Here is a 20319-nt window from a genome sequence, read left to right as displayed (position 1 = left end):
GGTGGTGAGAGTGCAGCAGGACTGTCTTCGTGGCGCAATTGGCTAGCGCGATCGGCTGTTAACCGAAAGGTTGGAGGTTCGAGCCCACCCGGTGGTGCTGCGGCTCTTTTTTTTCTTTGGGGTGATAGCTCTGAAGAAATGTTCTGACGGTGGTGAGAGTGGAGCACGACTGTCTCCGTGGGGCAATAGGCTAGCGCGATCGGCGGTTAACCGAAAGGTTGGAGGTTCGAGTCCACCCGGAGGTGGTGCGGCGCTTTTTTTTTCTTTGGGCTGATAGCTTTGAAGATATGTTCTGATGGTGGTGAGAGTGGAGCACGACTGTCTCCGTGGCGCATTTGGCTAGCGCGATCGGCTGTTAACCGAAAGGTTGGAGGATCGAGCCCACGCGGTGATGGTGTGCCGCTTTTTTTTCTTTGTGCTGATAGCTTTGAAGATATGTTCTGATGGTGGTGAGAGTGGAGCAGGACTGTCTCCGTGGCGCAATTGGCTAGCGCGATTACCTGTTGACCGAAAGGTTGGTGGTTCGAGCCCACCCGGTGGTGGTGCGGTGATTTTTTTTCTTTGGGCCGATAGCTTTGAAGATATGTTCTGATGGTGGTGAGAGTGGAGCAAGACTGTCTCCGTGGCGCAATTGCCTTGCGCGATCGGCTGTTAACCGAAAGGTTGGAGGTTCGAGCCCACCCGGTGGTGGTGCGGCGTTTTTTTTTCTTTGTGCTGATAGCTTTGAAGATATGTACTGATGGTGGTGAGAGTGGAGCAAGACTGTCCCCGTGGCGCAATGGGCTAGCGCGATCGGCTGTTAACCGAAAGGTTGGAGTTTCGAGCCCTCCCGGGAGTGGTGCGGCGCTTTTTTCTCTTTGTGCTGATAGCTTTGAAGATATGTTCTGATGGTGGTGAGAGTGGAGCAGGACTGTCTCCGTGGCACAATTGGCTTGCGCGATCGGCTGTTAACCGAAAGGTTGGATGTTCGAGCCCACCCGGTGGTGGAGCGGCGCTTTTTTTCTTTGCGCTAATAGCTTTGAAGATATGTACTGGTGGAGGTGAGAGTGGAGCAAGACTGTCTCCGTGGCGCAATGGGCTGCCGCGATCAGCTGTTAACCGAAAGGTTGGAGTGTCGAGCCCTCCCAGGAGTGGTGCGTTGCTTTTTTCTTTGTGGTAATAGCTTTGAAGATATGTTCTGACGGTGGTGAGAGTGGAGCAGGACTGTCTCCATGGCGCAATTGGCTAGCGCGATCGGCTGTTAACCGAAAGGTTGGAGTTTCGAGCCCACCCGGTGGTGGTGCGGCGCTTTTTTCTCTTTGTGCTGATAGCTTTGACGATATGTTCTGATGGTGGTGAGAGTGGAGCAAGACTGTCTCCGTGGCGCAATTGGCTAGCGCGATCGGCTGTTAACCGAAAGGTTGGAGGTTCGAGCCCACCCAGTGGTGGTGCGGCGCTTTTTTTTCTTTGCGCTGATAGCTTTGAAGATATGTTCTTATGGTGGTGAGAGTGGAGCAAGACTGTCCCCGTGGCGCATTGGGTTAGCGCGATCGGCTGTTAACCGAAAGGTTGGAGGTTCGAGCCCACCCGGTGGTGGCGCGGCGCTTTTTTTCTTTGCGCTAATAGCTTTGAAGATATGTTCTGATGGTGGTGAGAGTGGAGCAAGACTGTCCCCGTGGCGCATTGGGTTAGCGCGATCGGCTGTTAACCGAAAGGTTGGAGGTTCGAGCCCACCCAGTGGTGGCGCGGCGCTTTTTTTCTTTGCGCTAATAGCTTTGAAGATATGTTCTGATGGTGGTGAGAGTGGAGCAGGACTGTGTCCGTGGCGCAATTGGCTTGCGCGATCGGCTGTTAACCAAAAGGTTGGAGGTTCGAGCCCTCCCAGGAGTGGTGTGTTGCTTTTTTCTTTGTGGTAATAGCTTTGAAGATATGTTCTGATGGTGGTGAGAGTGGAGCAGGACTGTCTCCATGGCGCAATTGGCTAGCGCGATCGGCTGTTAACCGAAAGGTTGGAGTTTCGAGCCTACCCGGTGGTGGTGCGGCGCTTTTTTTTCTTTGTGCTGATAGCTTTGAAGATATGTTCTGATGGTGGTGAGAGTGGAGCAGGACTGTCTCCGTGGCGCAATTAGCTAGCGCGATTGGCTGTTAAACGAAAGGTTGGAGGTTCGAGCCCACCCGGTGGTGGTGCGGTGCTTTTTTTTCTTTGGGCTGATAGCTTTGAAGATATGTTCTGATGGTGGTGAGAGTGGAGCAGGACTGTCTCCCTGGCGCAATTGGCTAGCACGATCGGCTGTTAACCGAAAGGTTGGAGGTTCGAGCACACCCGGTGGTGGTGCGGCGCTTTTTTTTCTTTGCGCTGATAGCTTTGAAGATATGTTCTGATGGTGGTGAGGGTGGAGCAAGACTGTCCCCGTGGCGCAATTGGCCAGCGCGATCGGCTGTTAACCGAAAGGTTGGAGGTTCGAGCCCACCCGGTGGTGGTGCGGCGCTTTTTTTTCTTTGCGCTTGTAGCTTTGAAGATATGTTCTGAAGGTGTTGAGAGTGGAGCAGGACTGTCTCCCTGGCGCAATTGGCTAGCGCGATCGGCTGTTAACCAAAAGGTTGGAGTTTCGAGCCCACCCGGTGGTGGTGCGGCGCTTTTTTTTGCGCTGATAGTTTGAAGATATGTTCTGATGGTGGTGAGAGTGCAGCAAGACTGTCCCCGTGGCGCAATTGGCTAGCGCGATCGGCTGTTAACCGAAAGGTTGGAGGTTCGAGCCCACCCGGTGGTGGTGCGGTGCTTTTTTTTCTTTGGGCTGATAGCTTTGAAGATATGTTCTGATGGTGGTGAGAGTGGAGCAGGACTGTCTCCCTGGCGCAATTGGCTAGCACGATCGGCTGTTATCCGAAAGGTTGGAGGTTCGAGCACACCCGGTGGTGGTGCGGCGCTTTTTTTTCTTTGCGCTGATAGCTTTGAAGATATGTTCTGATGGTGGTGAGGGTGGAGCAAGACTGTCCCCGTGGCGCAATTGGCTAGCGCGATCGGCTGTTAACCGAAAGGTTGGAGGTTCGAGCCCACCCGGTGGTGGTTCGGCGCTTTTTTTTCTTTGCGCTTGTAGCTTTGAAGATATGTTCTGATGGTGTTGAGAGTGGAGCAAGACTGTCTCTGTGGCGCAATTGGCTAGCGCGATCGGCTGTTAACCAAAAGGTTGGAGTTTCGAGCCCACCCGGTGGTGGTGCGGCGCTTTTTTTTGCGCTGATAGTTTGAAGATATGTTCTGATGGTGGTGAGAGTGCAGCAGGACTGTCTTCGTGGCGCAATTGGCTAGCGCGATCGGCTGTTAACCGAAAGGTTGGAGGTTCGAGCCCACCCGGTGGTGCTGCGGCTCTTTTTTTTCTTTGGGGTGATAGCTCTGAAGAAATGTTCTGACGGTGGTGAGAGTGGAGCACGACTGTCTCCGTGGGGCAATAGGCTAGCGCGAACGGCGGTTAACCGAAAGGTTGGAGGTTCGAGTCCACCCGGAGGTGGTGCGGCGCTTTTTTTTTCTTTGGGCTGATAGCTTTGAAGATATGTTCTGATGGTGGTGAGAGTGGAGCACGACTGTCTCCGTGGCGCATTTGGCTAGCGCGATCGGCTGTTAACCGAAAGGTTGGAGGATCGAGCCCACGCGGTGATGGTGTGCCGCTTTTTTTTCTTTGTGCTGATAGCTTTGAAGATATGTTCTGATGGTGGTGAGAGTGGAGCAGGACTGTCTCCGTGGCGCAATTGGCTAGCGCGATTACCTGTTGACCGAAAGGTTGGAGGTTCGAGCCCACCCGGTGGTGGTGCGGTGATTTTTTTTCTTTGGGCCGATAGCTTTGAAGATATGTTCTGATGGTGGTGAGAGTGGAGCAGGACTGTCTCCGTGGCGCAATTGCCTTGCGCGATCGGCTGTTAACCGAAAGGTTGGAGGTTCGAGCCCACCCGGTGGTGGTGCGGCGTTTTTTTTTCTTTGTGCTGATAGCTTTGAAGATATGTACTGATGGTGGTGAGAGTGGAGCAAGACTGTCCCCGTGGCGCAATGGGCTAGCGCGATCGGCTGTTAACCGAAAGGTTGGAGTTTCGAGCCCTCCCGGGAGTGGTGCGGCGCTTTTTTCTCTTTGTGCTGATAGCTTTGAAGATATGTTCTGATGGTGGTGAGAGTGGAGCAGGACTGTCTCCGTGGCACAATTGGCTTGCGCGATCGGCTGTTAACCGAAAGGTTGGATGTTCGAGCCCACCCGGTGGTGGAGCGGCGCTTTTTTTCTTTGCGCTAATAGCTTTGAAGATATGTACTGGTGGAGGTGAGAGTGGAGCAAGACTGTCTCCGTGGCGCAATGGGCTGCCGCGATCAGCTGTTAACCGAAAGGTTGGAGTGTCGAGCCCTCCCAGGAGTGGTGCGTTGCTTTTTTCTTTGTGGTAATAGCTTTGAAGATATGTTCTGACGGTGGTGAGAGTGGAGCAGGACTGTCTCCATGGCGCAATTGGCTAGCGCGATCGGCTGTTAACCGAAAGGTTGGAGTTTCGAGCCCACCCGGTGGTGGTGCGGCGCTTTTTTCTCTTTGTGCTGATAGCTTTGAAGATATGTTCTGATGGTGGTGAGAGTGGAGCAGGACTGTGTCTGTGGCGCAATTGGCTAACGCGATTGGCTGTTAACCGAAAGGTTGGAGGTTCGAGCCCAACCGGTGGTGGTGCGGCGCTTTTTTTTCTTTGCGCTTGTAGCTTTGAAGATATGTTCTGATGGTGATGAGAGTGGAGCAAGACTGTCTCCGTGGCGCAATTGGCTAGCGCGATCGGCTGTTAACCGAAAGGTTGGAGGTTCGAGCCCACCCAGTGGTGGTGCGGCGCTTTTTTTTCTTTGCACTGATAGCTTTGAAGATATGTTCTGATGGTGGTGAGAGTGGAGCAAGACTGTCCCCGTGGCGCATTGGGTTAGCGCGATCGGCTGTTAACCGAAAGGTTGGAGGTTCGAGCCCACCCGGTGGTGGCGCGGCGCTTTTTTTCTTTGCGCTAATAGCTTTGAAGATATGTTCTGATGGTGGTGAGAGTGGAGCAGGACTGTGTCCGTGGCGCAATTGGCTAGCGCGATCGGCTGTTAAGCGAAAGGTTGGAGGTTCGAGCCCACCCGGTGGTGGTGCGGCGCTTTTTTTTCTTTGCGCTTGTAGCTTTGAAGATATGTTCTGATGGTGGTGAGAGTGGAGCAGGACTGTCTCCGTGGCGCAATTAGCTAGCGCGATTGGCTGTTAAACGAAAGGTTGGAGGTTCGAGCCCACCCGGTGGTGGTGCGGTGCTTTTTTTTCTTTGGGCTGATAGCTTTGAAGATATGTTCTGATGGTGGTGAGAGTGGAGCAGGACTGTCTCCCTGGCGCAATTGGCTAGCACGATCGGCTGTTAACCGAAAGGTTGGAGGTTCGAGCACACCCGGTGGTGGTGCGGCGCTTTTTTTTCTTTGCGCTGATAGCTTTGAAGATATGTTCTGATGGTGGTGAGGGTGGAGCAAGACTGTCCCCGTGGCGCAATTGGCCAGCGCGATCGGCTGTTAACCGAAAGGTTGGAGGTTCGAGCCCACCCGGTGGTGGTGCGGCGCTTTTTTTTCTTTGCGCTTGTAGCTTTGAAGATATGTTCTGAAGGTGTTGAGAGTGGAGCAGGACTGTCTCCCTGGCGCAATTGGCTAGCGCGATCGGCTGTTAACCGAAAGGTTGGAGGTTCGAGAACACCCGGTGGTGGTGCGGCGCTTTTTTTTCTTTGCGCTGATAGCTTTGAAGATATGTTCTGATGGTGGTGAGGGTGGAGCAAGACTGTCCCCGTGGCGCAATTGGCTAGCGCGATCAACTTTTAACCGAAAGGTTGGAGGTTCGAGCCCACCCGGTGGTGGTGAGGCGCTTTTTTTTTCTTTGGGGCGATAGCTCTGAAGAAATAGTCTGACGGTGGTGAGAGTGAAGCACGACTGTCTCTGTGGCGCAATTGGCTAGCGCGATCGGCTGTTAACCGAAAGGTTGTAGGTTCGAGCCCACCCGGTGGTGGTGCGGCGCTTTTTTTCTTTAGGCTGATAGCTCTGAAGAAATGTTCTGACGGTGGTGAGAGTGGAGCAGGACTGTCCCCGTGGCGCCATTGGCTAGCGCGACCGGCTTTTAACCAAAAAGTTGGAGGTTCGAGCCCTCCCGGGTGGGGTGTGTTGCTTTTTTCTTTGCGATGATAGCTTTGAAGATATTTTCTGATGTTGGTGAGCGTGGAGCACGATTGTCTCCGTGGCGCAATTGGCTAGCGCGATCGGCCGTTAACCAAAAGGTTGGAGGTTCGAGCCCACCCGGTGGTGGTGCGGCGCTTTTTTTTTTCTTTGGGCTGATAGCTTGAAAGATATGTTCTAATGGTGGTGAGAGTGGAGCAGGACTGTCTCCGTGGAGCAATTGGCCAGCGCGATCGGCTGTTAACCGAAAAGTTGGAGGTTCGAGCCCTCCCGGGAGTGGTGTGTTGCTTTTTTCTTTGTGCTGATAGCTTTGAAGATATGTTCTGATGGTGGTAAGAGTGGAGCACGACTGCCTCCTTGGCGCAATTGGCTAGTGCGATCGGCTGTTAACCGAAAGGTTGAAGGTTCGAGCCCACCCGGTGGTGGTGCGGCGCTTTTTTTCTTTGCGCTAATAGCTTTGAAGATATGTGCTGATGGTGTTGAGATTGGAGCAAGGCTGTCTCCGTGGCGCAATGGGCTGCCGCGATCAGCTGTTAACCGAAAGGTTGGAGTTTCGAGCCCTCCCGGGAGTGGTGTGTTGCTTTTTTCTTTGTGGTAATAGCTTTGAAGATATGTTCTGACGGTGGTGAGAGTGGAGCAGGACTGTATCCATGGCGCAATTGGCTAGCGCGATCGGCTGTTAACCGAAAGGTTGGAGTTTCGAGCCCACCCGGTGGTGGTGCGGCGCTTTTTTCTCTTTGTGCTGATAGCTTTGAAGATATGTTCTGATGGTGGTGAGAGTGGAGCAGGACTGTCTCTGTGGCGCAATTGGCTAACGCGATTGGCTGTTAACCGAAAGGTTGGAGGTTCGAGCCGACCCGGTGGTGGTGCGGCGCTTTTTTTTCTTTGCGCTTGTAGCTTTGAAGATATGTTCTGATGGTGTTGAGAGTGGAGCAAGACTGTCTCCGTGGCGCAATTGGCTAGCGCGATCGGCTGTTAACCGAAAGGTTGGAGGTTCGAGCCCACCCAGTGGTGGTGCGGCGCTTTTTTTTTCTTTGCGCTGATAGCTTTGAAGATATGTTCTGATGGTGGTGAGAGTGGAGCAAGACTGTCCCCGTGGCGCATTGGGTTAGCGCGATCGGCTGTTAACCGAAAGGTTGGAGGTTCGAGCCCACCCGGTGGTGGCGCGGCGCTTTTTTTCTTTGCGCTAATAGCTTTGAAGATATGTTCTGATGGTGGTGAGAGTGGAGCAGGACTGTCTCCGTGGCGCAATTGGCTTGCGCGATCGGCTGTTAACCAAAAGGTTGGAGGTTCGAGCCCTCCCAGGAGCGGTGTGTTGCTTTTTTCTTTGTGGTAATAGCTTTGAAGATATGTTCTGATGGTGGTGAGAGTGGAGCAATACTGTCTCCATGGCGCAATTGGCTAGCGCGATCGGCTGTTAACCGAAAGGTTGGAGTTTCGAGCCTACCCGGTGGTGGTGCGGCGCTTTTTTTTCTTTGTGCTGATAGCTTTGAAGATATGTTCTGATGGTGGTGAGAGTGGAGCAGGACTGTCTCCGTGGCGCAATTGGCTAGCGCGATTGGCTGTTAAACGAAAGGTTGGAGGTTCGAGCCCACCCGGTGGTGGTGCGGTGCTTTTTTTTCTTTGGGCTGATAGCTTTGAAGATATGTTCTGATGGTGATGAGAGTGGAGCAGGACTGTCTCCCTGGCGCAATTGGCTAGCGCGATCGGCTGTTAACCGAAAGGTTGGAGGTTCGAGCACACCCGTTGGTGGTGCGGCGCTTTTTTTTCTTTGCGCTGATAGCTTTGAAGATATGTTCTGATGGTGGTGAGGGTGGAGCAAGACTGTCCCCGTGGCGCAATTGGCCAGCGCGATCGGCTGTTAACCGAAAGGTTGGAGGTTCGAGCCCACCCGGTGGTGGTGCGGCGCTTTTTTTTCTTTGCGCTTGTAGCTTTGAAGATATGTTCTGATGGTGTTGAGAGTGGAGCAAGACTGTCTCTGTGGCGCAATTGGCTAGCGCGATCGGCTGTTAACCGAAAGGTTGGAGGTTCGAGCCCACCTGGTGGTGGTGCGGCGCTTTTTTTTTCTTTGCGCTGATAGCTTTGAAGATATGTTCTGATAGTGGTGAGAGTGGAGCAAGACTGTCCCCGTGGCGCAATGGGTTAGCGCGATCGGCTGTTAACCGAAAGGTTGGAGGTTCGAGCCCACCCAAAGGTGGCGCGGCGCTTTTTTTCTTTGCGCTAATATTATTTATTTTATTTATTTATACAATACTGCAGACCAATTTAATGGTCCAAGCAGGACGGGCAGAAAAAAAGAATGTTCATGCACATACAATGCAATGCAAAAAAAAAACAATGAAGCAACAAAACGCAGAATTCACTTAGAACTACAAAATAAACAAGCCACGGTGAAACCGACTTTTCGCACAAACATAGCAGGGTTTCCAATCCAAATAAAACTAGAAAATCACGCACAACTTCAAGTAACATTGCTAAAAACCCGATCGTCAGTAATTAAAAGTTTCTAAAAAGATCGTGTAGGGCTGTCATAAAATTTCCACTAAAAATTCTTTCTGGCAATTTATTCCAGTCATCTACCGTGCGTGGAAAATATGAAGACTTAAAAGTATTTGTTCGGGCAAAGAATGGGGATAAACTGTGGCTATGTGTGTGTCGTGTTTTCCTCGTGGTGGACGGACTAATGAATGGAGTGGGTGATAATCCAGTCTTACACTTAATTAGGGATTCCATAAAAGCTAAGCGGGCAATTTGGCGTCTAATGTGTAGTGGTTGGATTTTATTGAGTGTCATGATACCTGACGGAGAATCACTTCTTTTATATTTATTATAAATAAAACGGACAGCCCTCCTCTGAACCTTCTCCAATTCGTTAATGTTTTTGTTTGTGTACGGGTCCCAAACAACCGCTGCATACTCCAGTTTAGGCCTAATTATGGAATTATACGCTAAAAGCTTAACGTTACTAGGTGTACCTCGAAGTTTATGCCGTAAAAGACCAAGTTTTTTTAGCGCTGAAGAAGTTACCTGCTGAATGTGGTCGTTCCAATCTAATCTGGAGTTCAATACGATACCTAGGTATTTAAACTTACTAACCTCCTCGATTAAGGTGTTTTTAATTTTGTACCGGAAAGTTATGGGGTTTCGTTTCCTGGTTATACGTAAAAGAACTGTTTTTGTAGTGCTAATTTTCATGCCCCATTTGTCGCACCAAGATGATATGTCACATAAAGCCCTATCTAGCCGATGTTGATCAGAAGCAGACTGCACTTCAGTATAAATCATGATATCATCCGCGAACATTCCAATATTCACAGTATCGCCAACCACAGACACTAAATCATTAACATACAACAAAAAAAGCAGGGGCCCCAGCACACTTCCCTGGGGCACACCTGATGTCACTGTTAGAGAGGAGGAATAAGTACCATCGATGTCTACAAATTGCGTTCGATCTTTCAAATACGAATTAACCCAATTTACAAGTGTAGAAGGAATTCCTGCTTGTTTAAGTTTTAAAAGAAGGCTACCGTGAGGAACCCTGTCGAATGCCTTGCTTAAGTCTAAAAACAAAACATCAATTTGCCCGGAGTGATCTAAGATTGAACTAAAACTATGAACGGCGGTGACCAACTGCGTAACGGTAGAAAATCCCCTTCTAAAACCATGTTGGAAGGGACTCAATGTTTTATTTTTTTCCAGTACATTAAGAATATGGTTAGATACAATATGTTCTATCATCTTGCAACAACAGCACGTTAAGGAAATTGGTCGATAATTGTCAACATGGAAACGGTCTCCTTTTTTAAAAACTGGAATTACCCTAGCCATAAGCCAATCATGGGGCAGCACGGACGTCCGAAAAGACTCACGAAAAATCACTGTCAAAAACCGAGCTAAAGATTCTGCATAGCGACGCAGAAAGGCGTTCGGGATTTCATCCGGGCCAGTAGTGCACTTAGGATCTAATCGCAGAAGCATTTCAAAAACTCCTTCAAAAGAAACAAGCTCGATCTGTTCCGAATGAGCCTCCATATAAAATTCATCACCTAGATCGTTTGAAAATACAGAATGAAAAAAGGAATTGAAAGCATTAGCAATGGAGAGACGAGATGTTTCCATCTTGCCATCAACCAATAATTGATCGACCGATTTACGTGCACTGCGGATGTGATTCCAGAACTTTCCTGGATCGTTTAAAATGAACTGAGGCAAACTTTCGCAAAAATACCGTTTCCTTGCGGATTTTACGCTGCTCGAAAGTTTGGAGACTAACCTATTTAAGACATCACAATCGGGACTGCGACTCTTCTTGATACGTTTAATTCGCCGTTTTAGGTGAATAATATCTCGGTTAATCCATGGATTGACCCTTTTGGTTCGTTTTTTCTTATCAGGTATAAAAGACTTTAAACAAAATTTGCAATGCTCTTTAAACATTTCCCACAAATGCCGCACATCATTACCTTGAAAGCTTTCGTAAGCTATGTCAAGGTAATCCAAAACAGACTCATCCCTCGCCCTGGAGTAGTCTTTGACATATGTATGCTTAACTCCCGCTAAACGTTTTTTAGGTTCTAGAAAGACATTGGTAACTACAACCTTGTGATCAGAAATCCCGTCACTTACATGTAATGAATAATCAGAAAAACTGCGATCTAAGAACACAAGATCGAGTACGGACCTAGCTGTACCGCAAATTCTGGTGGGCTCAAGAACAACCTGGTTTAAATTATGAGTTAGCATAATGTCGGATAGAATATCAGAGTGCTCTGCGGCTCCGACACATCCAGTAGGCCAATCAATACCTGGTAGATTGATATCGCCAACAAGCATAAGCCTGGTTTTGCGGAAACTAAACAAATGATCTTGGAGCCTTCGCAAATAAGAAGAATCAGAACTGGGAGGTCTGTACAGTGCACATAGGACGAAAGTAAAACTAGAAAATGTTATCTTGAGAAGTAGGCTTTCGTGGTCTTCTATTTGATTTAAAACCACAGCTTTCACATTTTTCTTTAACAGAACAGCCACACCCCCCCCTCGTGACCCACGTTCACGTCTGAAGACCGAAAACGATAAAGGAAAGACGCAGTCGTCAGTGATATCGCTGGTTAACCAAGTCTCAGTTATTACTGCTACGTCGGGGTTGTGCACAAGTAATGCAATTTCCAGGGATTGGGATTTATTGACAACACTTTGGGCATTCATATTCAATACAACGAGCCTGTTGCGATAAGAATCGCTGCCGGGATCATGTCACTTCGACTGCGACTGCGCGGGGGACAATATGAGCTTCATTCGTCTACCTGTTAAATCATCCCAAACATATGTTTCGTCATTAATTTTAAGTTTATCGTCATAAAGTTTTGGATCCAGCCCTTCATCCTTATCCTTGCGTGCCGACTCCCAGAGAAGTTTTCGCTTGCGGAGAGTTTCTTTGGAATAATCATTCTGAATGTAAATTTTTGAGCCTTTCAGCTTCTTAACGTTACTGAAAACAGCCATCTTCTCATTGAAGTCTTGGAAGTACAAGATTACTGGTCGGGTTTTTTGCTCGCCTCTACCGCTATCATTTTCACTGTTACCGGTCTTCTTGATGCGTTTTCCCAGTCTGTGGATACGCCCAACGGATGCAACCTTCACACCAAGCCGTTTATCAAAGATGTTGCCGATAACCTTCTCCTTCAGTTCATTTTCAGATTCTGATTTAGCCTCGGGTACACCAAAAACAAGCAAATTTGACCGCCGGCTGTAATCTTCGAGATTCACTACCTTTTGCTGTTGCGAAATAACCGATTTATGGAGCGACTGCAGATGTTGTTCGATTGGTGCTATAGGCTGCAGGGAAGTTTGAAAACCTGTCACATGTTTTTCGATCTGTTCAAGTCTAGCCATTACACTGCAAAGCGAAGCATCAAGCTTGCATTGCAAGGCTTTCATTTCGGATATATCGTTCTGCATTGACTCCTGGGATTTTATAATCTTATCTAAAGATTTCTGGATATCTGGACCAGGGTTACTCTCAACATCGCCACACAACAATATTTTGAATACAGAAAAACACTCGTACGCAATGCAAAGACAGCGCCGAGGGCACGGCAGAACCACTAGTAGCATGTCATCACTTCGACAAGAAGAATCATGACCAACCTGGATAAGCAAAACGGGTGGCATGCTTAGAGCCAAGTTCGACAGCGGTTCGCCGTGCCCAGTGAAGACGAAGCGATGCAGCTCTTCTTTTATACCCGGTGGCCCTGGTGACGTCACACCTCCAGCGAAGTGGCCGATAGGCGGACAGTCAGGCACCGGTGCGTCATGCCAAGATGTCACGTTCGTAGTTGATACCGGTGGATTGCCGAAGTTGCAGAGCACGTTGTTGAAACCAGCGAAACCAAGAAGAACCTGGATAAGCAAAACGGGTGGCATGCTTAGAGCCAAGCATGCCACCCGTTTTTTTCTTTGCGCTAATAGCTTTGAAGATATGTTCTGATGGTGGTGAGAGTGGAGCAGGACTGTCTCCATGGCGCAATTGGCTAGCGCGATCGGCTGATAACCGAAAGGTTGGAGTTTCGAGCCTACCCGGTGGTGGTGCGGCGCTTTTTCTTCTTTGGGCTGATAGCTCTGAAGAAATGTTCTGACGGTAGTGAGAGTGGAGCAGGACTGTCTCCGTGGCGCAATTGGCTAGCGCGATCAACTTTTAACCGAAAGGTTGGAGGTTCGAGCCCACCCGGTGGTGGTGCGGCGCTTTTTTTTTCTTTGGGGCGATAGCTCTGAAGAAATGGTCTGACGGTGGTGAGAGTGAAGCACGACTGTCTCTGTGGCGCAATTGGCTAGCGCGATCGGCTGTTAACCGAAAGGTTGTAGGTTCGAGCCCACCCGGTGGTGGTGCCGCGCTTTTTTTCCTTAGGCTGATAGCTCTGAAGAAATGTTCTGACGGTGGTGAGAGTGGAGCAGGACTGTCCCCGTGGCGCCATTGGCTAGCGCGATCGGCTTTTAACCAAAAATTTGGAGGTTCGAGCCCTCCCGGGTGGGGTGTGTTGCTTTTTTCTTTGCGATGATAGCTTTGAAGATATTTTCTGATGTTGGTGAGCGTGGAGCACGATTGTCTCCGTGGCGCAATTGGCTAGCGCGATCGGCCGTTAACCAAAAGGTTGGAGGTTCGAGCCCACCCGGTGGTGGTGCGGCGCTTTTTTTTTTCTTTGGGCTGATAGCTTGAAATATATGTTCTAATGGTGGTGAGAGTGGAGCAGGACTGTCTCCGTGGAGCAATTGGCCAGCGCGATCGGCTGTTAACCGAAAAGTTGGAGGTTCGAGCCCTCCCGGGAGTGGTGTGTTGCTTTTTTCTTTGTGCTGATAGCTTTGAAGATATTGTTACGAGACAATGCCCCACTTAAACAGTGAGATAGGCGCTGAGGAAGACGAGGTGACTTGTGTGTGCGCGCGCTCTCTCTTGTTCGCCATCTTGGCTTGCGCGTTGGCGCTGTGTAAATATATTTTAAAACGCCTAGTTTCCCTTGTGCCTTCACGCAACATTTTGGTGGAAGGTGCTGGGTTACAACGCACGACGGAGTTACGCAGCGGACGCCTAGTCTCTGCTCCCAACATGTCCACCGGCAGCGACGCTTCCTCAACTGCTACGCCCACTGCATCAATGGCGCCGACCTCTCCTGTTTATCTCGTGGCCGCTCCACCCCGCGATCCCGGCAACTTTTCGGGAACGGACGGCGAGGACGTGGATGAGTGGCTTAAACTCTACGAACTCTTCAGCACAAATCACAGGTGGGACCCAACCTTAATGCTGGCAAACATCATCTTTTATTTACAAGGAACGGCCAAGGCGTGGTTTAATAACAATGTGGACGGTATCACAAGCTGGGACGTATGCAAGACCAAATTACGCGAGTTGTTTGGTCAATCTGCCGGCTGCAAGCAGGCCGCTAGGAAAGAACTTGGCACACGTGTTCAGACGTCCACGGAGTCCTACCTGGCGTATATTCAAGATGTGCTGACCCTTTGCCGTAAAGTTGACCGAACCATGGCTGAAGCCGACAAGGTAGCGCACGTGCTCAAGGGCATCGCAGACGATGCATTTAACCTCATTGTGTGCAAAGGCTGTTCCACCGTGCAAGATGTTATCTTGGAGTGCCAACAGTTTCAAGAGGCTAAAAGCCGTCGCATTGCTTACCACTTTACGCGCCTTCCCAACACTGCTGCGACGTCAACATGTGCGGATCTCCATGTACCGACCCTGCCCAATTCACACTCCAGTGACATCACGAGAATTGTACGCCGTGAAATCGAAGCCATCTCACCCGCCCCCTTGAGAGCACTGGCACCGAGTGATCCTCAGCCGACCATATCGCTAATACAGACCGTTGTTCGCCAGGAACTAGCCAACGCGGGTGTTCACACAGTCTGTTCTGTGCACCGTCCCGGCGCTGTCAGTTCGTCTACCCCGAGCCACCCACAGCAGTATCGCCGCCCTGCTCCACGTAATCGTGACCCAAATGCGTGGAGAACGCCTGATGACAGGCCGATTTGCTTCCGATGTGAACGAGTGGGACACATTTCCCGTCATTGCCGAAGCACGTGGACCTCACCGTATCGGGCAAACCCAAACTTCTCCAACCCCCATTCACCGGCCCACCTCTATGACCAGGAACCACCACGGCGTGATGGCTCAGCTAATTACGACCCGACCACTACGACCACTGCCCAGTACAGTCGCTCACCTTCACCTCGACGTAGATTTTCCCGATCTCCACCACCACCTCGTTCCCCGTCCCCGTCCTCTGCCCGGCGGTTTTCTTCGGAAAACTAACGGCTGCAGCTCCTGGAGGTGACGCTGCTGATACGACTTGCTCTCCAATTCCTCTGTTGACGCTCCCGACCAATCAGAACTTGATCGACGTTGAAGTGGACGGTTTATCTGTTAAAGCCTTAGTAGACACTGGCGCCCATATTTCTGTGATGAGCCTGCACATTCGAGACCGCTTAAAGAAAGTACTTACTCCAGCCCCTTCACGCAGCGTTCGCGTTGCTGATGGTAGTACGGCTGCTGTTATTGGCGTCTGTACTGCACGCGTTACTATTGCCGGCCGTCAAACTTCAGTTCTCTTCACTGTTCTTTCTCACTGCACCAATGATGTGATCCTCGGTCTTGACTTTTTGTCCACTCATTCCGCTCTCATCGACTGTTCAGCCGGTACTGTGCAACTTGACCTACCGTGTCCGATTGATCCGCCCAGTCGACCGCAAGCCCGTATGTGCTCTGCTGAACATGTCCGTTTGTTACCGCAAACCGTGACCTGCATCACCGTTACGCCCTCGCCACCTGTATCCGATGGTGACTATGTGCTCGCGCCCATCACATCCCTTCTCTTGACCCACAGTGTTACCTTACCACACACTGTTATTCAGTTACGTGCAAACCGCGCCTGCATTCCTGTGCTCAACTTTGCTCTGTGTCCGCAAGTGCTTCCGCGCGGAATCGCCCTCGCCATGCTGACTCCTTCTGAAGAATGCGTCATATCAGCTCTGTCTTCGAACGAGGCTCGACACTCCAGCTTCACACATGCTCGATCTTCGCAAGGAAGCCCGTCTCCTGATGTTAAAAAAATGATCGCGTCAGACCTTTTGCCGCATCAAGCTGACGAACTCCTTCGCGTTCTTGAGTCATACTGGGACGTATTTGACTTTTGTGATCGTCCACTAGGTCAAACCAGTGCGGTAAAGCACCGCATTGACACCGGCGATGCCTCCCCTGTCCATCGACGGCCATACCGCGTATCTTCGTCCGAGCGTCACATAATTCAAGCAGAAGTCGACAACATGCTCGCCAAAGACATAATTGAACCATCATGTAGTCCATGGGCTTCCCCTGTTGTTCTTGTCAAAAAGAAGGACAACACTTGGCGATTCTGTGTTGACTACCGACATCTGAACAAGATCACTAAAAAAGACGTCTACCCGCTACCGCGCATAGACGACGCCCTAGATTGTCTTCACGGCGCTAAGTATTTTTCTTCTATTGATCTAAGAGCAGGTTACTGGCAAATTGCTGTCGATGACATGGACCGCGAGAAGACCGCTTTTGTCACCCCCGATGGTCTTTACCAATTTAAGGTCATGCCCTTCGGATTATGCAACGCTCCAGCCACCTTCGAGCGGATGATGGACTCTCTTTTGCGTGGGTTCAAATGGTCAATTTGTCTATGCTACCTTGACGACGTTATCGTCTTTTCCCCGACCTTTGAAACCCACCTCGACCGCGTTTCCTCAATACTGGCCGTATTTCGCAATGCCGGTCTCCAACTGAACTCGTCAAAGTGTCACTTCGGACGCCAACAACTAACAATGTTGGGCCACCTTGTCGACTCCTCTGGTGTACGTCCTGATCCCGATAAAGTGCGAGCCGTGCGTAACTTCCCTGTTCCGACCTGCACTAAAGAAGTACGCAGCTTTCTCGGTCTGTGCTCGTACTTTCGACGTTTTGTGAACAACTTTGCGGAAGTCGCCCGTCCTCTCACAGACTTATTGAGAAAAGATGTCTCATTCACATGGGGCGCTGCGCAGGCTACGGCGTTCTCTACACTTATTGAATCGCTAACAAAACCACCTGTTCTGGCCCATTTCGACGTTTCTGCCCCTACCGAAGTACACACAGATGCCAGCGGTTACGGAATCGGTGCTGTTTTGGTTCAGCATCAAACCGGCTGCGCCCGCGTTATCGCCTATGCCAGCCGTCTCCTCTCGCAGGCGGAAAGGAACTACTCCATCACCGAAAGGGAATGCCTTGCTCTCGTTTGGGCAGTAGCAAAATTTCGGCCTTATTTACATGGTCGACATTTCACTGTCATAACCGATCACCACGCACTTTGCTGGCTCTCGTCCTTGAAGGACCCCACTGGGCGCCTTGGTCGATGGGCACTACGGCTTCAAGAGTATAACTACTCGGTGTCCTACAAATCTGGCCGTTTACACCATGACGCTGACTGCTTATCTCGGAATCCAGTGGACCCACCTGAAGCGTTCGATGAATCGCCATGTGTGCTGTCTCTCTCCGCTTTAAGCAACATCCGTGAGGAACAGCGCCGAGATCCTGCCTTGCGTAACATCATCGAGAAGCTTCATTCTGCGGCACCCGATCCTTCTACTCGATTGTTCGTCCTTAAGGATGACACATTGTACCGTTGCAACGTCCGCCCTGATGGACACGAACTGCTCCTTGTGGTACCTTCCCACTTACGTGCGAGCGTGATCGGCCAGCTTCATGACGCTCCCACTGCCGGTCACCTCGGACTGTCTCGGACGTATGACCGCGTACAGCGTCGATTTTACTGGCCCAGTCTTTATCGCTCGGTCCGCAGCTACGTCGCCTCATGCGATCAGTGTCAACGCCGCAAAAAACCTTCTATGAGTCCTACCGGGTTCCTCCAACCACTTGACGTTCCCTTTGATCCCTTCTTCCGACTTGGTCTTGACCTCCTAGGCCCTTTCCCTGCATCCACTTTGGGGAACAAGTGGATAGCTGTCGCGACGGATCATACAACCCGGTACGCTATCACGCGGGCTTTGCCAACCAGCTGCGCCACAGACGTTGCCGATTTTCTCCTGCACGACGTCATACTTCACCATGGCGCCCCACGCCAACTCCTAACAGATCGTGGGCGCTATTTCCTTTCCCGAGTTATCGACGACCTGCTTCGCTCCTGCGAGACGAAACATAAATTTACGACAGCTTACCACCCGCAAACTAACGGACTCACTGAACGATTCAACCGGACTTTAACTGATATGCTCGCTATGTACGTATCGTCCGACCACCAGGACTGGGACGTTGCATTGCCCTTCGTTACGTTTGCCTATAATTCTTCACGCCATGATGCAGCTGGTTTTTCACCTTTCTACCTGGTGTTTGGCCGTCATCCAACTTTACCTTTCGACACCATCTTTCCGACAGCCGTCGACTTTACGACTGAATACACCCGTGATGCTATCACCAGGGCTCGCAAAGCACGAGAAGTTGCTCGTCAGCGCCTTTTAGCATCGCAAGATCACCAGCGGCATCGTTACGACTCACATCACCGCCAAATTTCCTTTACACCAGGTTCTCTTGTGCTATTGTGGACTCCGACTAGACGCGTCGGACTTTCTGAAAAACTGCTTTCCCGGTACTCGGGACCCTACCGCGTATTGCGCCAGGTGACAGATGTGACATACGAGATAGCCCCGCTCGAGTCTTCCTCCGCCTCCGCTTCGCTGTCTACAGACATTGTCCACGTATCCCGCCTTAAGCTTTACCACTCGGCAACACGATAGAAAGCACCGAGACGGTGCTTCAGCACCCGGGGGTTATGTTACGAGACAATGCCCCACTTAAACAGTGAGATAGGCGCTGAGGAAGACGAGGTGACTTGTGTGTGCGCGCGCTCTCTCTTGTTCGCCATCTTGGCTTGCGCGTTGGCGCTGTGTAAATATATTTTAAAACGCCTAGTTTCCCTTGTGCCTTCACGCAACAATATGTTCTGATAGTGGTGAGAGTGGAGCAAGACTGTCCCCGTGGCGCAATGGGTTAGCGCGATCGGCTGTTAACCGAAAGGTTGGAGGTTCGAGCCCACCCGGTGGTGGCGCGGCGCTTTTTTTTCTTTGCGCTGATAGCTTTGAAGATATGTTCTGATGGTGGTGAGAGTGGACCAGGACTGTCTCCATGGCGCAATTGGCTAGCGCGATCGGCTGATAATCGAAAGGTTGGAGGTTCGAGCCCACGCGGTGATGGTGTGCCGCTTTTTTTTCTTTGTGCTGATAGCTTTGAAGTTATGTTCTGATGGTGATGAGAGTGGAGCAGGACTGTCTCCGTGGCGCAATTGGCTAGCGCGATTACCTGTTGACCGAAAGGTTGGAGGTTCGAGCCCACCCGGTGGTGGTGCGGTGCTTTTTTTCTTTGGGCCGATAGCTTTGAAGATATGTTCTGATGGTGGTGAGAGTGGAGCAGGACTGTCTCCGTGGCGCAATTGCCTTGCGCGATCGGCTGTTAACCGAAAGGTTGGAGGTTCGAGCCCACCCGGTGGTGGTGCGGCGTTTTTTTTCTTTGTGCTGATAGCTTTGAAGATGTGTACTGATGGTGGTGAGAGTGGAGCAAGACTGTCCCCGTGGCGCAATGGGCTAGCGCGATCGGCTGTTAACCGAAAGGTTGGAGTTTCGAGCCCTCCCGGGAGTGGTGTGCTGCTTTTTTCTTTGCACTAATAGCTTTGAAGATATGTTCTGATGGTGGTGAGAGTGGAGCACGACTGTCTCCGTGGCGCAATTGGCTAGCGCGATCGGCTGTTAACCGAAAGACTGGATGTTCGAGCCCACCCGGTGGTGGTGCGGCGCTTTTTTTCTTTGCGCTAATAGCTTTGAAGATATGTTCTGATGGTGTTGAGATTGGAGCAAGGCTGTCTCCTTGGCGCAATGGGCTGCCGCGATCAGCTGTTAACCGAAAGGTTGGAGTTTCGAGCCCTCCCAGGAGTGGTGTGTTGCTTTTTTCTTTGTGGTAATAGCTTTGAAGATATGTTCTGACGGTGGTGAGAGTGGAGCAGGACTGTCTCCATGGAGCAATTGGCTAGCGCGATCGGCTGTTAACCGAAAGGTTGGAGTTTCGAGCCCACCCAGTGGTGGTGCGGCGCTTTTTTCTCTTTGTGCTGATAGCTTTGAAGATATGTTCTGATGGTGGTGAGAGTGGAGCAGTACTGTCTCTGTGGCGCAATTGGCTAACGCGATTGGCTGTTAACCGAAAGGTTGGAGGTTCGAGCCCACCCGGTGGTGGTGCGGCGCTTTTTTTTCTTTGCGCTTGTAGCTTTGAAGATATGTTCTGATGGTGTTGAGAGTGGAGCAAGACTGTCTCCGTGGCGCAATTGGCTAGCGCGATCGGCTGGTAACCGAAAGGTTGGAGGTTCGAGCCCACCCAGTGGTGGTGCGGCGCTTTTTTTTTCTTTGCGCTGATAGCTTTGAAGATATGTTCTGATGGTGGTGAGAGTGGAGCAAGACTGTCCCCGTGGCGCATTGGGTTAGCGCGATCGGCTGTTAACCGAAAGGTTGGAGGTTCGAGCCCACCCGGTGGTGGCGCGGCGCTTTTTTTCTTTGCGCTAATAGCTTTGAAGATATGTTCTGATGGT

Source organism: Rhipicephalus microplus, chromosome 4, assembly GCF_043290135.1.
Source record: "Rhipicephalus microplus isolate Deutch F79 chromosome 4, USDA_Rmic, whole genome shotgun sequence".
Taxonomy (NCBI): domain Eukaryota; kingdom Metazoa; phylum Arthropoda; class Arachnida; order Ixodida; family Ixodidae; genus Rhipicephalus; species Rhipicephalus microplus.
This window is presented reverse-complemented; position numbering follows the sequence as displayed.